Source organism: Haliotis rubra, unplaced genomic scaffold (assembly GCF_003918875.1).
Source record: "Haliotis rubra isolate DU_JTF1 unplaced genomic scaffold, ASM391887v1 Scf747, whole genome shotgun sequence".
In the NCBI taxonomy this organism is placed as follows: Eukaryota; Metazoa; Mollusca; class Gastropoda; order Lepetellida; family Haliotidae; genus Haliotis; species Haliotis rubra.
The window spans coordinates 97,485-113,118 of NW_025767465.1; the positions used below are offsets into that span (position 1 = coordinate 97,485).

Sequence of the window (15,634 nt, forward strand, 5' to 3'; positions counted from 1 at the left end):
CACGTACAACGTGGGGTACTTTTGGAGATTTCACTTTCCCCAGTTCATTATGTGTATAAATTGTAAACATAAAATGCCAAAGCTAGGGAATACTCTGTCCCTGTTATTTCCCGTTGAGGCTTCTCCACACATATTGGGTGAAACCTAAATGGTTCCCTGAAAATCAGAGATGATACCAGTTGTTCGCGAAGAGGGTAATCTCACAATTCCCAGGCATGCTATAGGCCTATTTAGTGGATGCGATACTGTCGTCTTTACAAATATCTGCTGAACGTTCATTGTTCGATTCCGACTGTCATAAACATGTGTTTATATATCACTATCAAACGGTGCACACATCAAGTGTCAACAAAAGGGTGAGCAAATCCTGTTCTACCATCCAACACCATCGACCATCACCAATGAACACACAATGTCATTTACAAAGTGGTCATTTGTAACACGTGATTACACTTTCTCGGTGAAGTACAGAGTTTAGTACTTTTGTTGGGTTGAGTCCTATCCCCAGTATCTGACTGGGCAAGATGGCTTTGTGTGCTGGCGATTAGGTGCCTGACTCTGAGAGCGTGGACTCGAAGCACGGACGGGACTCAACCCAACAAAAGTACTAGAATCTGTACGTTACCGAGAAAGTGTAATCCCAAATATAACACGTATCATTCATGACTGATATGATTCGGAAACGTTAGATTTTGTTTCCTAGCATAATAGCAAATAATAATAGTAATTAATGTACATTTATAATGCGCGCAATCCAGACAGATATGCCTGCTCAAGGCGCTACAATGGGAATGTATAAAGATAAAAGTCAGGGAGTGTTGAGTGGAGTTAAATGTCACTATGATACTTGGAGAACATATGGGTCTTTAGTCTTGATTTGAATTTCTCAAAGGTTGGACACAGTTTCAACTCTGATGGAAGTGAGTTCCAGAGGATAGGGGCAGTGCTGGAGAAGGATCTGGAGCCAAATGTATACAGCAAACAGACGTGTCTGAACTTAATTTTGTTCTTCAAGTGTTCCAACCAATATAGTCATTATGGTTACAAACGGCATGATTTTAATATGATAAGAATCACTATATAAATTATCTTCCCTCACTCTGAGAGAAGCATGGCATTATTCGTTAATTTATTAATAATTTTATCTGCATAAAAGAAGGGATTATCAAAAATGTGAAACAAACTTCCGTATACTACCATTTCACCAACATTGCGATATTGACCATGGAATAATGTTAAGTTCAGTCTGTTTTCAATGTCATGATATGCGAGGTTCCTCATTCACACATACATACAAACTGACAGCTTAACACAAAACAATATGCAATCAACCAAATTCAATACAATACAACTTTCACTGCCTGTGCATACCACACTGTTGACGAATCACATCGCGACGTATCCAACAAACCTACAGCTCAGTAGATTTAAATAACTTACTTTTTAATAAGAAAAGCAAGATTTATGGATGTCAACTCCTGTATTGTGAATAACACGACGTTTCGGAGAAATCAGGTCACAATAAAGAAGTTGACATCCATAAATCTTGCTTTATGAATGCATTCCACTTCTAAATGCCCATCAAAGATTTAACTTTCCTTCAGAGGCTTCTTTAAGAGGCATAGAAACTTGGAACTTGGTTTCCTTCCAGATTCTGTCTTAACTGCCTTGACTCACTCATCAATTAACAGAGGATTAGGTATTGTGGCTTGCAAAGAACAATCATTTACAATGACCCACCAGTTATCTCCCCTTGTCGACATCTCCAAAATTGTAAATTTTTGGAAATCCCATATTTCCTTATCACCTTAATGGTAAGTTTGCTCTGTGGAACTGACACCTGGCCAAAAGATAATGCAAAATAGCAGAACAAGGTTCCTACCCTAGGCTATTTTGGATGATCAAGGAATAATGTCTTGTCAGTAATCCAGAACAAATCTATAGCTTTTGACTAATACCATCGTATCCATAAGGCTGGGAGAAGAGTTGTGCGCGGGTCTCTTTCTACTATTGCTTTAAGTAATATAGATAATAGCATAGATTCAACATAAGATTCAAATATTGTAGCCATGTGGAGAATAGAACCCGAAGACTTTAGTCAAACGCGAAACGACACCGTTACACGATCGCCGTCAATGTACCCGAAATCATCCAAATGGTATATTTAAGTGGTCCAAATAGATGTATGTACTTGTGCTAGTTAGAGACCCTTTAGAAAGTTTGCAGCAAAGACGCCACTCAGAAATGGATCTTCACCATATGTTTCCTGTAGAAAACGAACACGTGTTACTGTATAAAACCGGAGCTTACAATTTATTGCCTCTTTTATCTGACCATTCTCTCAACCGTTGACCTACACGACGTTATTCCTTGCTATCTGTGTGATTGTAGGTCAAGTACATGGAACCTTCGAAGCCGCTTTTGAGACAGTTTAAGATTTTACTATCAGCCTTTGATCAGGATTATAGGTTATGCAGAAAACATACACATGAATGACCTCAGTGTATTGACATTCAATTTATCAAAAAACATTTTTCATTCTTTAGATAGTTAACTGTGTGCGATCTTGATACGGGAGCATGCCATTTTAAACATATCGTACGCGGACGAAACATGAATATTTCCCGTAAAATCAATACAATGAAGCGATACACGGATGCCAGTGATTCTTTCACTAGAAGGAATACACAATGGGAATCTTGACTGACCAATACGATATCATCGCAGAATAACCGCTGCACAAATCTCAACTGGCAACTAGAGAAAAGTTAACCGAAAGCTGATTTAATTGCATGTAATATATGTATACTGTTATGTGTAATATGTTGTGCAACAATTTTTCACCTGTTATACAATGTACCTGTAGAGTCAGTGAGGGGAAGTATTGTGACTATATTTTGATTATGTGTTTGAATGTACTAGAACTGCAGAGAACATCAAAAATGATCTAGCAACTTACTTTTCTGCATATAAGGGGAGTTATATACATAATCTCAATGTACATACATATTAAGTTTACCGAAAACCAGAACTGTGTGTGATGACTGACTGGTTCCCAGGGAATCAACACTTAACAATACACAGATTATAAATCAACGTATGAGATTAATAGTGATGGCACATATGGCGATGTCGTGTTGGCCAGTAGCAATTACAATATTATGCAATTCAATGATTGATAGTAACACTTGATGCACACACTCGCTAAACGAGTCAAATATCGAATGAATTGGCCGTAACAATAGCGTCACCATCCTTCGATCCATCTGTAAATAGATATATGTAAGTGTCAAATTCGCTTCTTCCGTGGGTAGTGTAACTGATTTCTTTTATGCAGCTGTAGTTACGATACGATATGAACTACGCCTGGCTTCACCAGTTGACAAGGAGAAGAAGGAAGCAAGTGGAAACAAAATGTATTTGCAAGTTAAGGAGCTGGAATATACAAAGACTTTATAACAAATGGTTCAGCGGCCTTAATGTACACGCTGTCAATAGGTCCGTGACCGTTAATGAAAAACAGACTCTAATAATTTGGGATTTCTGTGAGGCAAGCATTTAAGATGGTGGTAACAAATTGTATCCAGGAATTTGGCTTCATTCATTAATGGGAGTAACCGCCAAATGTAAATCTGGGTTACTGTGTGGTATATAAACTACCGGGAAAACAAATGTTATCACCGACTTCACTTGACCAAAAAATAGAAACAAAGACGTATGTGAGATTTGTAATAATTACTTTACAAACAGAAATCATTTTCCTATAATCTGATGGAAACTCCGTGGTATTGCTGGTCTTTTGCTTTTGACGCAATTCATTAAAAACGAGCCAAGGGGTCAAAATTTAAAAATACACAAATCATTCATTCAAATTCATTCAAACAGTGAAAAAAGAGTCACAAAATGAGTAAGGAGTGAGGGCACACATCATCAATAGCGAGTGTGACCATCTCGGGCATTCATACACGCCAGCACACGTCTCCTAATTGAGGTTCAGTGGGGTTCATGTCTGATGAACGAGCCGGGCAAGTGTGAGGCCTTGCGTTGTCATGTTGTAAAATGACTCCTCTTGGCTGTTGTCCAGGGCATCACAAAGGTATCAGCACTTCATTCCTGTATCGCTTGGCATTCAGATTTCCTCGGATGATAACCGATCTTGTTCTCTGGCTCTCACAAATGCCGCCCCATACCATGACGCCTCCATCGAACGGATGAACATCTTTTAAAGCAGTTTGGAGCCAGTCGCTCTCCTCTACGTCGAAAAATCTGAACCGACTTTCATATGTAGAGAGTGCTCTCTCCCAGTAACGTCGCTGCCACCGACGTACAGTGTGTTGCCATTGCAGTCTGCGTTGACGGTGCAAACGGGTCAAGGTCATTTCAAGGAAGGGGCGGTTGGCTCGTATACCAGCCATACCATGTCGCCGAATGACTATTCGTCTGCTGATGGCGTGACCTAGTCACATCACGACGTCGTTGACGTCTTCGTCAAGAATCTGTTCCGGAGGTGGATCTGCCGGGTGTAGCAGTCTTCTCCCGGTTTCCTGACTCTTTGTCTTCCCCATCTTGGGCGGTCTTGGGTCTGGTCTGTTTACTGGTTTATCAATATGCTGACGGTGGAGTTGGCTACAGTTGAAGATTCTTGCCAGCTGACGTTGTGAAGCCCTCATAGTGACCTGTCTCGTTGCGCTTTCATAAGTCTTGGCATTCGTGGTGGTTTTTTGGTTACTGCATGCTTGCTCTGTCCAGCATCGGTATTTATGCCACAATCATGCATGTGCATTTGGACCAATGTCCCGCAATTACGTTTTTCTCGTTTAGAAAAATGTACGATTTGTATGACGTTTTCAGACTGCTGCGTTGTTATCGGGACCTTGACGAATGTTTTGTGCTTAGGTTCAAATCTGTACCAGCGGTTTTGTTTTTGTTTTTTTTATACAATTTCTTTAAAAGTGATCACTTTCTTTTGCCAGTAGTTTACTTCTCAATGTGTCTGCGCATGTGAACGTTATGCTGGTTCCCATAAGAACTGAGAGATGGGCTAATCTGATATACCCATTTCTTCATTAAGCAATGATCACATTTAAACAGGCAAGTTTCAGAACATATTTCGTATTTATTGGTGTGGACAAGAAAATATACAATGGTTGGATTAAGATGAAAATGAATACTATGTAAACCGACATGTGAAACATGAATGCTTTGTTATCCTTCAATCTCCAAATTCCTCAAAATGACATGAATCAGTGACGAAGCTTCTGATTGATGCAATTCTCTATTTGGACTTGGACAATTGGCATGCCTTTGCACTTGTTTGTGTCGGTAGCCAACGATTGGACAGGCTCATCGTTTCTTTTCCAAACACCTGCTCTCATCACTGTTGATAAGTACTTCACCAGCACATGTTCATCATATAGTCATTGAGTTTACATATTAAACACACATAATACATAATAGAGGCGTTGCTTAGGCACTATGCAAATTTCGCATGTAAAATGACTGAACATGTGATATATAGTTTTTTAAATATACAGATTTTATAACTCGACATTACTTTCAGATTAATAACGACCAAGAACTTTTTGACCGGCAACCTCGAACTTTCCAGAAAGGACATTGGATCCAACATCCGGCTTTGTATTGGGCTGCTGACCCCCGACCCAGAATAATATCACACCTGAAAAAGATGTTTTCTGTTGTATGATATAGAATAATGCACTGTACAGCAAGGGTTTGACATTCTACTCTAACAGATAAACGGACAACTGTCTCTCATGGAATACTATTTACTAAATGTTTTGTGCATCTACAAAAATTTGCTTCTTTTTTTTCGTAAATATCCTTTTCACATGTAGCAACATTATCATATGTGGATAGTTAATAAGTGGAAATTGTTAGCAGCGCACGTAAAACATTTGCTGATATGTTTTTATTCTCAAAACTCTCATACTCTGTAACATGAAGCGCACGTAAATATTTTTTTTCATTTGTATGGCCTCACTAAATATCAAATGGCCTCACTAAAAAAATGTCTGTCTTTAAATCGATCCATTTTTATTAACATATGTGATCGACGCCTTGGTGAAGCCATTTCTATACACTGTAGGTATATATTCACGATATGGCTGAAATGTTGCTGATGTGACTGTAAATCTTTACTCACTCACTCACCAAAAGGTTATGCCCTGTGGTCACACCAGTTTTCTCTTTGTCAGTTGTTTGTCTTTGTCAGACAGATCATTTCTGTTTTGGAAAAAAGAATGTATGCGTTTACCTGACTCAACAACCCATCCCTTCTTGTCAGTCCACACTGCCATAGATTCAGCCGATATGGTGAAGTTCCACTGAGTCTGTACACCCCGTGGTGCAAACACTCTGTTGAAGTCCACCAGCTGAAGCTGTGGAACTGTCACAGTGGCGTTAGACCAGGATATATACACCTGGATGACCTGAAATATAATGTAACAAGGACTTTGGTCATGCTAGTGGAAATACTAGTCAGAACAGACATATACTATTGGCACCTGTAAAGTGGACTTTTGATAGACAAAATCGTAATCTTTGCATCAAGTCATGACAAAAACAGTTTTGTCTATTTGATAGGAAATACATTGAAATCACAGTTAACTTTTGTCCGTTGAGTCAGGCAAGACATGGCAACGTTTCCCTGTAATCCTGATACACCATGAAACTCAGTGTATCTTATACTGCTTCAGGCGTGATTCTACACTACTTTCTGAAAAATACAGCACTGTCTCCAACATGGCTGTCATGTGAACTATACTAAACTAATACACTGAGCGCAAACATACCTCGTCAGCATCAAATGATCCTCGATTGCCGAGTGAGACAGAACCAGTGATGGCTTCCCCAGCTTTCACCTGATTGGGATACCTCACACCCTCATACACAAATCTGGTGTAGGACAGTCCATAGCCAAATGGGAAGAGAACTGGATACTTGGCGTACCGGTAAGTGCGTCCCACCATCGAGTAGTTGGTAATGTCGGGCACCTTGCAAGAAATACAGATGTACAAGAACTGGTAGGTATAAACATCCATATCTACGTAGTAAGATCTGACATTCCTTGATGTTTTAACATTACGCCGCGCAGAATCAGTGTACCAATAAGGAATCTGACAAGGGTTCACGAACATTTAACTGGTCAGTTAGCCTAGGTGTGAGAGCGTCAACGGACCTTGTATGATGGAGGCAAATGACCATACAGTCAAAATTGACTTCCTTATAGTGACATTTGTGCTGCCCGACTGTACTGACTGACATAAGTTTATGTTGTTTACGCCTGCTGCCCGGCTTTGGAATGTTGTTTTAATGAATGAAATCTTCATACAAACTAAAAATATTTAAGCAGAAACGATTTCTTACGCTGTTAATATACTTTGGCCAAGTGATCGGGAGTCTTCCGGCAGGAACTGAGTTTGGTCCCTCTGCTAAGAGTACTCTTCGCAAAGCCTCGCCTGTTGACTGGGCTGGGAAAAACAGTTCCATGATAACCTGAACATTGGGACTCTCGACAGCCCATGTAATGTTGAGGGGCCCAGCATTGAATAGAAGGAGGATGACCTTGGCGGCAGTTGCTGGAAGGAGTGAGTACATAGTATAACATCTGAATTGTGAACTTGACGTGTCACATGTCACTGAAGTGACTACTTCATTTCAGACTTTGAACGCGCGCATGTGTATTGGATCAACTTTGAGCAATATTGACAAAATATCACGGCAGATGGACAGAAATGGGCTTCCCATATTCCACCAAATTGAGTAATTCATCCTATGCCTTCGAAGTGAAGAACAAACACATAAACCACTCGGCCATAACATCATCCTTAATGAAAATTAGACATGCCGAATATGTAATCGCACACAAGTTTTCGATAAGGCACCGGGAGACCAAAACAACGTTCTGGATCTTAACATTTAGTCCACGTAATCATATTGTTTATATTGCACTTAGAAGTTTATGACCCTCAACAAGTCGCTTATGATGTTAACTGGGTTGTCTAGCCCCCACCTACCCTGCCCGGCGTTGACAGCATCCTTCAGCAGCTGCAGCTGTTGTCCAGGGAGATCCAGATTGGCCTTGTCGTTACCTTCAGATTCTAGTTCCTGACCTGAATTAGTCAATACATAAAGCCGTGTTATTGTGTCTCAACAATATTTCCGGTCACAATATAGAATACTTGTATAAACTTAGTCTCAGGGTGATAGTTAAAACTAAATGCCAAACTGCTAAGATAGAAGCATTACTGAAATATACCTTGCCAAGAGCGAAGTTCAACCGTAGCGTATTGGACGGAATATAGCAAAGCTTTTACACAATTGTTTGTTTCATGTACAAAGCATCTAAAATGACTACTATGTTGTAATTTTTGTATTTTGTTTGTTTGTTTGGTTGTTGTTGATGTTTTTGGGGGGGTTGGGGTGTTTTCAGCTGTTTTAGTTATATTCCTACGTTTAAGAGAAACCTGTTTCTGACATTACCAAACCAGACTACAAGAGAACGGATCACTAAAATGCATACATTAGCTCACCTGTCCCCAGACAAACAAAAATAAGATCAGAGCCTTTCGCTGATGTCTGAACTTCCTGAGAGTTATACTGAGTACACTTGTTATCTGTACAGCCAGCCCCAAACCTCACTACAGACCAGAGGCGAGTTATGCCCTGAAGAGGGTTGGTGGTATATTTGGGGTTCATGTCAGGAGCATAGTTTCCAAACAGCTGTATGGTATTGTTGGCCATCGGTCCCACAATCTAAAGAAAAGTTATTTTGTAATTTATCTTGAAGACGAGTAGCTGAACAACGTAAAGAGTAAATAATTATGTGAATTTTGGTGGCTTGAAACAATTCAGATTATTTTGGCGATGACAAAAGTTATTAATCGTATGCACACGGGCATTGGTTTAGTCTCATCACCTATGGCAAAGTAAAACGAGTCTTCATGTTTCATACAATAATAATAATATACTAAGCAGCAAAAGAAACGTCAGTTTGGAAATTTCCGTCGCAGAAACGGATAACTGTAAACTCATTTAATGTTTTGATTGTATATTTTTGATAAAGACATTCCTTCTCAAACTCAGAATGGAACCCGGGAAATGGTCTCAAAAACGCAACCTGATCTTGGAGATGGTACGGTGTTCTCCACGTTTTTCATGCAACTCATGCTGCACGTGCTGTTCACAAGGACCAGCCCTATAAAATGCACCCCCAAACCTGGTTGAAACATTCACATTACAACATCAGCAGGATGTCGCGACTCACGACAGCTCAGAGGAACCAGGCGCTAGGAATACTTGAAGCTGGCCACACTGCACAAGCCGTTGCCAATCACTTCCAGGTCAACGTTCGGACCATCTACAGGCTGCAGCAACGTTTCCGGGCAACCAACACCACAAATGATCGCCCCCGTACTGGAAGACCAAGGGTGACCACAAGACAAGACCACCATGGTGTGCGACAGCATGTACAGAATCCCTTCATGCAGGCATCCGAAACAGCACGCCAGACAGTGGGAACATACGGAAGACCAATCAGTACTGATACAGTACGCCGACGTCTTAACAGCGGGAACCTCCATTGCCGTAGACCTTACCGTGGACCTATCCTCACCCCTCGTCATCGGCGTGAACGTCTACAGTTTGCCCTACAACACCAAAACTGGCGATACAGGCAATGGAGAACTGTTCTGTTCACAGATGAGAGTCGGTACTGCGTATTAACTGCAGATGGCAGAACAAGAATATGGCGACGACGTGGCCAGCGTTACTCAGACCAATGTGCTATGGAAAGAGACTCATGGGGAGGTGCAAGAATCATGGTATGGAGTGGAATAGGCCTGAACCAGAGAGTGGGTTCTGTGGTTTTTCAGAACCTTGGTCCGGGGAGAGGAGGCGGCATCACAGCGGTGCGTTACATCGACCAAGCTCTCAGACCCCACGTCATACCACATTTCGCACGTCACCGGAACAACATTTTCCAGCACGATAACGCCCGGGCCCATACTGCCAGAGCTACATGGGACTTCCTACAGCAGAACGGTGTCAACATTATGCAGTGGCCAGCCCTTAGTCCTGATTTAAACCCAATTGAACATCTTTGGGAGGAAATTCAGAGGAGACTGAATAATGTCATACCAAGGACGAACACAGCCGATTTATTGCGCCAGGCCTTTCTCAGAGTGTGGTTCCAGGTGCCAATGGCTTTTATCAATCGATTGGTGCACTCCATGCATAGACGCTGTGCTGCAGTTATTGCCGCTCGTGGTGGTCACACTAGATACTGAAGTCAAGAGTCTGAATGGACTGCAAATGTTCACGTAATGTCTTGAAATTGTGCTGAGTTATTCATTGATGTGTCAGGATATTGTACACATGAAATGTTTTTGATCCGCTTATTATGTCCATTTCTGTAATGATTTGATTACAGTGTCTATTTAATTTTGAATTCGTACAGACGGGTTTTTTGCTGCTGAGTATAATTATCTTTTTAACCCTGTGACTGAAATGTTCACTCATTTACTCACTCATGTTTCTAACCCAGTTCAAACTTACCGCGACATTCTTGTAGCTCGATGCCTTTAACGGAAGGACATTTTGGTTTTTCATCAACACAAATGATTTCAGCGTTGCCTCTACAGACAGGTCCCTATGAGCCTCGCTCTGAAGTATTGACAGGTTAAGTTTGGAGTATGGGTTCATTTCCAGTGGGTCAAACTCCCCTAGTCTCATTCTGACGTTGAACAACGCCTTCACACTGGTCCTGACCTCGTCTTCAGTAAGCTTGCCTTGTTTAACAGCATCGACTGAAATACAATGATGATATACACTAACATCCTCGATTTCCCTCTATATTATCTCTCTATTCAAAAACAATAAATATTCATTCTGAAACTGGGCTCGACGACAGAAACAGACATCCAATCTAAACATGCTCTGGAGCGAGAGGAATTCTGAGTTAATTACAATGAGATGTGGATGAGTGGAAACGAAGCTTTGGTCACAAAATGGTTCACTATATTTATTGTAAAGGAGATATAATAAACTTCTCAACATTTTAAGCGACATCCTGAGTGTCCATATGGAGATAAATTTACCTGGATGTTTAGTGTAGGAATAGGATTCAAACCTGTCATGGATTTAAATGATTCAGAACATCCCCTTCAAAGTTTTAAGTAGTATATTTTGGATAAACGAGGATAGTTCAGTTCAAAGTATATTGCATGTGCATGAGAAAAAATAAGGATGATCACTGCTGGAATAAATCACATACTTCCAAACCATCGCATATATATCATGAGATAAACATCTTATACCAACTGAGAAGTAGACAGGTTGGTCCAGATTCGTTGAAAGTTCAAGGTTCAGTCCAGCCTTCACACACGCTGTGACGGTGTCGACGCTGTTGTTGATGTAGTGGTGTTCGCTGATGATGTTCTCAATGGCGGCTTGGTCGCTGATCACGTAACCTTTAAAACCCCATTCATTTCTCAGGATATCAGTCAGGAGCTTCTTGTTGACACATGCTGGAACTCCGTTGATTCTGAATAATTGTTACAGGTAAATTCAAGTGGTGGATCGGGGCATATACTTGGCACGTAAAAGGCAAAGAGAGCTCAAGGAGTAAAACAATTGCTTTGCTTAGGGTCAGTGTGCGAAATAACCACTGGCCCGCTAGCCCGTGGCTAGTAAAAAATCCAGTCGGGCCAGTAAATCTCCACAGTCACTGGCCCGACTGGTTAGAGAATTTTCATGAGGTCATTTTTTATGGTGTTTTACCTTTTAGTAAACTTTTGCTTAGTTTCACCATTCAAATTTCGGGCTAGTGAATTATTTTGTGGGCTAGTAACGTTCAGGCATAGCTAGCCGGACTGGATAGCACAATTTGGAAACTATTTCGCACACTGCTTGTGGTGTAATATTGCAATAGCCTTTTCATGACGTATTCTGTAAATTAATCTGAAAATGAAACTTACATGAACGTGAACAAGACGACAATTAAGAAATAATGAATAAAAGATCCTGAAGAGGCTGTAGATAGTAGTATTTCAAAACTGTGAGAGAGCTAAATTCTAACGCTGCTTTGAACAGTATTGAAGCTATTCAGTTTCATTAGGGAGGAAACACCTAAGTGATACAGGTCACTGACGTTAGGTGAAACCCTCATGCTCGGGTTCGCTGCTGACAAATCCAGAAGCACAATCGGGATGAAACGGGATTCGAACCCATGATCACAGATTGCTGGAGTACCCTTCAGTTCTGGGCCACCTGTGCCCAGCACGAACATGAAGGTTTCTGTAGTGGTTCGAGTACCCACTTGTTGAAGCTGCACATGAGGTTGAAGGTCCCGGCCTTGACACAAGAGCGGAAGGCTGGCAGAAACGTAGTGCGCCAGTCTCTCTCGGACACCTATGAAACACATTAGACATATACTGAAACACGTCGATACATTTACACCATATGCGTGCCCTTATGAAACTTAATCCCCTTGTTACGAATGACATCTGAATGTAAGCGAACGACGAAAATATGAGGCAGACTTCTAGTCGCTGATTGGCATGATCCTGACTCACGTACAGATACATTGTTGGACTGTTGTTGCGGTGTTTGACTATTTTCACGTACTCCCTGTGCTATGTAGCGTGACCTTAATCTTTACGTTACCTTTGCATCAAATGAGAACCGCGACACGGGTATATTTTCAGGGCCGCCATGAACATTGAAGTGTTTGCAGCCAGCGTTGGCTCTGATGTAGCGGGGATCGTTTCCCTGGAGACCCTTCACGAAGTTTGCAGCATAGACTCCTGACAGAAATGGATCCTCTCCATACGTTTCCTGCAGACAAATCATCTCCGTATCATTATGGATTAAAGTGCTTCAAACGGAGCCAAAAATGCTACAAATGTAAGAGATTCATCCATATTTCTCAGTACGTAATTGGTACTGATTTTGATCTGGTCAACAATGTACATTCATTGATTCTTTCCCCACACATGTCTACTAGTCTTATTCAAACACCCATTTAGACAACTAGTATATCTGATTCCTCTGGTACACTTATATTACACATGCGATCCATGATCGACTTGGGCCTCCAGATAATCCGCGATTGATCGCTGTTCAAGGTTCTGATCCCTGTTCCTGCTTTCCGACACCTTTCAGCCTCCAGAATACCTTGCCTGACTCCTTCCCAGCCTGGGGTCTCTCACCTGATTCCCGCACCACCTGGGATGGCCCACCTGATTCCTACCCCACCTGCGGCCACTCACCTGGGTCCTGCCCCACCTAAGGTCTCAGATCTTATCCCTTCACCATCTTGGGCCTCTTATCCTTTACTTCCCCACCTGCGGCCACTCACCTGATTCCTGCCCAACCTGGGCTCTCTCACCTGATTCCTGCCCCACCTGGGGTCTCTCACAATGTTGATGACTGGACTGAAACAGCTGATACCCTTGTGGTCGCCATATTGTCCTTTCCTCATGTAGTCAGTAAACTTGGCCCTCACCTCCTCACCAGTGGCCTGGGCTACTCGGAATATCAGATCAGGGCTACAGGAAGGGATGAGAAATAATTCCATGTTTATAATTCGATATAGCTGAATACTGTATAAGATATATGCACAAAATACCTTTAAGGATATAGGTGTGGTGCATCAGTCTGAGCGTGTGGGTTCTGATGACACTCCAAACAAGGCAATAAAATCAGTACTTTACTGAGAAAGTGTGATCCCAACAATCCATATGTTCCATGAAAATGCATGTCTCATAAAGTCAATAATCAAGTACGGAAACTCTTCAGAGACACATCAGATGCGAAACATTTTAATGTGTGCACAGCTAATGGCGTTTCATACACAACGTGCTTCTAAATGGTTGAAATAATATCTATACGACGTTATACTGTACCTCACTTACTCACAGGCGACATGACAAAACTCAAGATCTTCTAATTAGTACTTGATGTGTCGCAATGTACGTGATGATGTCTATCGTAAAGTTCAAACAATGCCATCAGTAATGCACTGGGGGAATTCCATATGTGATCCTTTCTATCTTAATAGTTGTAACATATATAATACCATCATTGCAGTACGCATTACTTACACTAACATACCGTTATAGATGTTTCTTAACGTTTTAGCACTTTTAATGACAAACATCACAAAATAATGTTCTAAATTATACGGTACAGACTATATGTGAAACGCAACACTAAAACAATAACAATTATGTTTTGAGTATTACATACGACGTGCAAATTGTTTGACATTGTTTCATACATTCAAAATAACAAAAACAATGCCGACACAGTATACATCATCGTTAACACATGAACAGGCTAAATATCACGCCTTCAGTTGCCTGAGGGGCTACTGTGACTGTAGGAATGCATTGAAGACAGAAATGTCGGATGAGGTCACAGCGAAATGAATAACAAACAGAGAATGTTGCGTTAACGCGCTGTCCTCAGTTTTAACATTTAGCACTGGTGTGTCACTGTGTACATCCTGCAGGTGGGGAGAGCTGGAATTTCCTTTGACTAACATTTATCTTGACCATATCCTAGTCTTACAATGGCTGCAGTGTGTGTACACTTAAACATACTTCCGTATTGATACAAGATGTGTCGATTACACATATGATATACATACATATTCAGGACAACATAGTGCGCTACTTCGTATGCTGTAAATAATTGAATTAATATTTTATGGACATTTACTGTACTGCAATATCACGTAAGTGAGTAAGTATGGTTTTACGCCGCTTTAGCCGCATGCCCGCTATATTACCGTGAGGAACATCGGAAATAGGTTCACACATTGTATTTCACTGTGTTTGACGTGACGATCGGCCGCTTTAACCACTATTTTACCTAAATGCCCCCACTATCAGATAAATATGTATACAAAAACACATTATTAATGCAATATGATATTTTTAGATGCTACATGTAGCTTGTGGATCGATTCAAGGCGTCTGCACACACGCTGCAACTTACATGAGATATATGAGTGGTATAGACAGTATATTTCCTATGGTCTTACCTGAATGAGGCACCAAGTCCTATGGCCTGGGGAAGGAGGTAGCGTCCCCCGGCCCGGCGTCCCCCCGGAGACACTCGGTGTTCCAGGAGTAGGGTTTGATACCCAGTCGGGGAATACCAGGGGCGGGGCCAGCTTTAGGCCCCGACCCCCCACGTGACATCTGTAGTTTGATTTCGTCCAGGGTGAGACGACCCACGAGATCGTTGACTCTGTCCCCCCAGGGTAGAGATGTGTTTCTAAAGGGGAACTCCCCAGCCACGAGGGGAGCAAGGTAGAGGAGAAGAAGCATTGTTCAGGGACGACACTGTGTGTATGACTGGCGTTATGACTGCGCAGCCAAGATATATATAGATGTGACCTATTTATAGATCAGTTCACGGATATGTCTACGCTTCCTGTTTTTCGTAATATTTAAAAGTGGTAATTACTGCTCTTTGATTAGATTAGGTTTGGTTGCAGAAATACATCATATTCATGGTGTCATGGGTTCGAATCCTACAATGGTGATAGATGGCCCGTTACGTCTCCAGTTCGAGCGTGAAGTACATATAGATTTGTATGTCACCC

General features: G+C 41.4%; 1 pseudogene; it reads right to left on the reverse strand.

The window, feature by feature from the left end:
- Window positions 1–5,096: 5,096 nt before the first annotated feature.
- On the reverse strand, window positions 5,097–15,383 carry LOC124260007 (annotated as a pseudogene).
- Between the last annotated feature and the right edge of the window lie 251 nt (window positions 15,384–15,634).